Consider the following 6000-nt stretch of genomic DNA (forward strand, 5'->3'; position numbering starts at 1 on the left):
GACCATTGCTATCACATCTGTTAAAAGAATGTGCAATCTGCAAAACAAGCTGCCAAATGTCCCCTTACAATTACGTTATTCAGAGATCTGTACTGTCATTCTGCCTGGCAGAGGAGGGGAGAGGAGTGCACGTTGTCTACCTTTTCTTCAGCAAGGCGTTTGTCACTGTCTCCGTAAGATCCTCACAGGTAAGCTCAGAAAGTGTGGGTTAGAGGCGTGCACAGTGAGATGGATTAAGAACTGGACAAACAGCAGAGCTCGGAGGGTTGTGATCAGCAGCACAGAGTACGTAGGCCTGCAGCGAGCAGTGTTCCTCAGGGGTCAGTGCTGAGACCAGTCTTGTTCAATTTATTCATCAAAGACCCGGGTGAAGGGATGGAGTGTACCCTCAGCAGGTTTGCTGGTGATACAAAACCAGGAGGAGTGGCTGATACACTAGAAGGCTGTGCTGGCAGTCAGTGAGACTTGGACAAGCTGCAGAGTTGGGCAGATAGGAACCTAAAGAAGTTCAATAAAGGCAAGTGTGGGATCCTGTACCTAGGCAGGAATAACTCCATTCCTCAATACAAGTGAGGGGCTGACCTGACAGAAAACAGCTCTGCAGAGAAGGACCTGGGGATCCTGGTGCACAACAAGTTGTTCATCATGCAGCAACACGCCCTTTGTGGCCAAGAAGGCCAATGGTATCCTAGGGTGCACTAGGAATAGCAAGGCTGGCACATCAAGAAAGGTGATCCTGCCCCTCTGCTCAGCCCTAGTGAGGCTGCATCAGGAGTACTGTGTCCAGTTCTGGGCTTCCCCATCCAAGAAAGATGAGGAACTAATAAAGAGGGTCCAGTGGAGGGCTATGAAGATGATTAGGGAATGGATCATCTCTCTCATGAGGAAAGGCTGAGAGAGCTGTGTCTGTTTAGCCTGCAGAAAACTGAGAGGGGATCTTATCAATGCATACAAATATCTTAAGGGTGGGTGTCAAGAGGGTGTATCCAGACTCTTGTCAGTGGTGTCCAGCAACAGGACAAGGGGCAATGGCCACAAAGAAAGAGCACAGGATATACCATATGAATATGAGGAAAATGTTTTTACTTTGAGGGTGACAGAGAACTGGAATAGGCTGACCAGGGAGGCTGTGGAATCTCCTTCTCTGGATATATTCAAAACCCACCTGGATGTGATCCTGAGAAACATGCTCTAGGTGGACCTGCTTTAGCAGGAGGGTTGGACTAGATGATCTCCATCCTTCCATTAGCCTTCCATCCCCAGCTATTCTGTGACTGTTTGTGTATTTGATGTGTGTTAGTGCAGCAGTCCACTGGTGGATCTCATTTGAGTATAGTTTTAAGTCATACTTATTTTTCTATGCAAATGCTCTTCCAAGACAGAGTATGCATAGATTTGTTAGTGTGATCTGCACTCCATTTGGTGAGGCTGTATTCAAAATTAGGACATATCAAATTAGAATTGTGGTATTTGCAGTAGGCTTAATATAACAGAATCATCCACTGCATAATACTTACAGCCTTTCAATGTATTTAATAAAGGAGCATATTTTATTGTAATCTAACTCTACACATTTCTAGACATTTACTTGATGTTGTTAAGTGTGATATTTGAGACCTATTTGAGATAAAAAGAATATACTGCATAACCAATGCACTATATGGCCTCAAAGGATATTTAAATTTATATCTTAAAACAATTTTTTTCTTGCTACTTATATTGAGAAGCCTCATGAGCAAATACTTTGTAGCCAGTTATTGCCATATACAGCCTGATCTTATGAACTGCACTCATGATTTACTCTGGGCATGTGAAAATATTGCAACTGAACCCATAGGCAAAGTTACAGCAGTGATTAAGTCAGTAGAAACATGTTTGCAACACTCTGTCCTGTAGGTTTTTACTTTTCGCTTTACAAACGGTGCTACCAGCTCTGAGCAGGATACAAACAATAGGGACAGAATTATTGTTAGGGATGGCTGTCACCTATAGTCACCTATGAATTAAACATCTGCTGTCTCACATTGAAAAAGTTTTTTAAATAGTTTGCGTATAAAAAGGATTACTGTAAAAGATGTTTCAGTGAAGAAATCTTTAGCATGTTGCTGCTCAGTAAAAGTGTGTCAGAAGAACATCACCCTTTGCATTGTTATCTGACAGAATCTGATGGCCTAAATTTAATTTAATATCTTTTGCTTAGTAGTTCCTTTCAGCTAGGTCTACATCCTCAGAGGCACCTAGGTATTAGCAAACATAGTAAAGAAAGTGGAATGTGGATTATTTGAATGTGAGTTTTCATGTAGGTTCCCTCATGAAAGAGAGGCCAGTTGAAAATGTCTTTTTCTTTAACCACTGATGAACTCATTGGAAAAAGTCTCCTACCATGATGTCCCACCAAAACTGTGGCCACTGAAATAATGTTACTATTGGGAGGTAGGAGACGAACATAATTGCAACAAGCAGAATTTCAGTAGGGACCATGCTAAATATAAAGAACTCAGTGGTAGAATATATCAAAGTGATTGTAACCTGGATGTACTTGGAGTTAAACATAAAACTCTCATCTTCCTGGAATAGCACCCTGATGCTTGTAATCAAAATCAAATTGAAACACTGATGTCTGTTTCGTGGTGTGAGGAAAAGAGATTAAGGGGAATGAGAGATCACTGTCATCTTTCATATCACAGAAGGCACTTTGAAAAGGTCACAGTGACACCAGGGAAAAACCTGAATGGAGAAAGAATGTACCATCTACCACTACTTCAGCACTAGCTGTGTTGTAGAGCTATGAGCCAGAACTGCAAGCAAGGTTATAACAACAATGATGCCTAAACTCAACAGAATCTGTGGTTGCAAGCAGCAGTTATGCAATTGTGGCTTATTTAACCCAGCTATGACTGCACAGAGGTTTATGCTTTAAAGACAAGAATTAGCTGTGGAAAGGAGCTTGAAAACAGAAGATTTGCTGTGTAAGTGTTTTCACTGAGATGCACACAGAGAGTTAAGTGTGTTTGGAAGGCCAGACTGTGGTGACAATGTGAAAACCTGAGCAATGCTCCATATTATATAAACGACCTGAATCATTCAGATTTCCTATCTTAAAAAAAATAAACAAACAAGAAACAAAATATGGTTGCTAGTATTTGCTGTTAGGCTTTCAGACACCTTCATAAATAGTGAAAACCTTCCCTGTCTTTCTCTCTATAGCATGTAGACACTCCAAGGTACTGGTAACTTTGCTAATGTGGGTAATTTCATTTGTCTTATTTTTAATTATTATTTTCCTTGCAATTTTTCCTTAAACCTCTTTCTCCAGTGGCTGAAAGTTTAATGATTACCATCCCATTAGGGAGGAACAAGGAGATGGTTTCAGCATTATTTATTTATTATTCTTTTTCTTAGCTGAAAATTGAATTATCTACTCCCTGTTTAAGACCCTTCTAAGGAAAATGTCAGTTGCCATGAACTAAATGTTCTTTAATGGCAGCATTACATATGTTCTTTAATAGTAGCAGTGCATAGCTGGCTAGCAGAGCAGATTAGGAGGAGAGGACAAAGAGCAAATTCGAGTGTAGAATTGTGCACATATACACATGGAAATAAGAACCTAACAAGAACAGATGGATTCATCCTCAGTGGACCCTCAGCAGTGTGCTCAGGTCTTTCCCAGGGACACTCCTGAAGGACGGGAGGGATGCCATCCAGAGGAACCTGGACAAGGTCAAGAAGTAGGCCCATGGAAACCTAATGAGGATTAACAAGACCAAGTGCAAGGTGCTGCATCTGGGTCAGGGCAACCCCTGGTATCAATACAGGCTGGGGATGGACAGATTCAGAGCAGCCCTGACGAGAAAGACTTGGGGGTGCTGGTGGATGAGAGGCTGGACATGACCCATCAATGTGCACTTGCAGCCCAGAAAGCCAATTGTATCCTGGGCTGCATCAAAAGCAGCACTGGCAGCAGTGCAAGGGAAATGATTCTGCCCCTCTACACTGCTCTCATAAAACCCCATTGGAGTGCTACATCCAGCTCTGGGGTCCCAGCACAGGAAGGACATCGACCTGTTGCAGCAGATCCAGAGGAGGGCCACAAAGATGATCAGGGGGCTGGAGCCTCTCTCCTATGAAGACAGACTGAGAGAGTTTGGATTATTTAGCCTGGAGCACAGAAGGTTCCAGGAAGACCTCACTGTGGCCTTTCAGTACTTAAAAGAGTTAATAAAATAGATGGAAGCAAACTTTTTACAGGGGTTGTTGCGATAGGACAAGGGGTGATAATTTTAAACTAAAAGAGGGTAGATTCAGTCTAGATGTGAGGAATAAATTTTTTGAGTGAGGGCATATATTGCCCAGAGAGGGGGCAGATGCCATATCTCTGAAAACATTCAAAGACAGGTCAGATGGGACTCTGAGCAATGTGATCTAGTGCAAAATGTCCCTCCTCAATGCAGAGAGGTTGGACTAAGCGACCTCTAAGGGTGCTTTCCAACCAAAACCATTCTATTATTCTATAATTCTGTAGGAAGGAAATATTACAAAGAAAGTTGTGTGGTTTGATAGGGCCAAAAATTTAATTTCTCTGTCCTAGATGTTAGATAAATACTTTTCTTGGTAAAATCTTCTGACTTCTGCTAATGAATATGTGAAATAAAACTTCTAGAATATCCCATATAAAGCTTTCCTATTGTTTAATTCAAAGCAAAATGACCCAGATCCTGTATCAGATGGTAACATAGAAGTCTACAAAGACCATTGGGGTTCCTCACAGTTTAGGCTAATCAACTAATTTATGGTGGTTTCTAGATGCTGCTATCCATTACTACAGGATGGTGGGGGTATTTCCAAGGAAAATCCAAAGTAAATGTATCAATCCATTGAAGTTACCAGCAAAATGGCTCCTGAACCCATGCTAAGCCATCATGCAGTCTCCTCCATCTTGGCTCTCCTGAAGTCTGGACTTAAGCAAATTTTTTTTTAGCCTCTTCTTTCTCTCTGAGCTGCAGATATGAAACTGAGATTTGTACCAAATTTTCTTTAACTTCCAATATCACCAGCTCCCTACGCTCACTCATCCTGGCTCCCTATGAAGAATGGCCAGAGTGCTCAAGCAATTCCTTTCCTCTTCACCTGAATTTTCTGTATCTTCATACCTAAGCACGCTTCTAAATATTGAAGTGTTAGGCAGAAATTTGGGGCTAAGTGACAGCTCAGAGGCTGGGTGCAGCAGAGAAGTTGTGCTCACTGAATACTTTTTAGAGAACAAGAAGAGAAGATCTGGGGCCTAGCATGCCTCCAGATACAACAATTCACCCTATGGCACTATGCAGGTTCATAGTTTCTGGGCTTAGGAAGGCAGTATTAAAGACAATTCTCAGTTTTATCTCCAGTGTTCTTTGACTATCAGCAGATGAAGTTACATCAAATTTAAAAACGGTGCCACTCTCTTGTGGGTAAAGTCAAAAATACTCTGTTTTTATCACAGTTTAAAGATGATGGGAATCTCAAGCACTTTTATTCATCCATAAGCACCCATAAGAGATATCTCCTAAAGGCAAATTTGATCTAATGCTAGCCATTCCTTGCCACAAGGAGGGTGACTACAACATGCGAGGGGTGTGTGAGGGCTTGTAGGGGCATACACATATCTGTGTGTATCCTCCCACACTCTTCCAAAGTAGTTGTGCATTTTACTGAGGACCGCATTTCACTATGTCTGCACTGCATTCTCATTCCTGGACTATCACTCATCCTTCAAGATGGGAAAATAAAACCTAGCCATCTTCCAACCTGGTCAAATGCCTAGAAAAGGACATGGTGCAACCCTGAGAAGGTGCAGAATCTGGCACATGTCTGCTGTGTCCGATGGAGCTCCAGGGCTCCCAGCAGGCTATGCACTTTTCCATAAACTCCAGAGTCTGCATGTTTGTGTGAGGCGCAATCTGGCCCAGCATTTCATATAATCCCCTTAATTTAGCAAAGAAATAGTAATTTAGTACTTAG

Source organism: Myiozetetes cayanensis, unplaced genomic scaffold, assembly GCF_022539395.1.
Source record: "Myiozetetes cayanensis isolate MyiCay16 unplaced genomic scaffold, myiCay2020 scf5-8, whole genome shotgun sequence".
Taxonomy (NCBI): domain Eukaryota; kingdom Metazoa; phylum Chordata; class Aves; order Passeriformes; family Tyrannidae; genus Myiozetetes; species Myiozetetes cayanensis.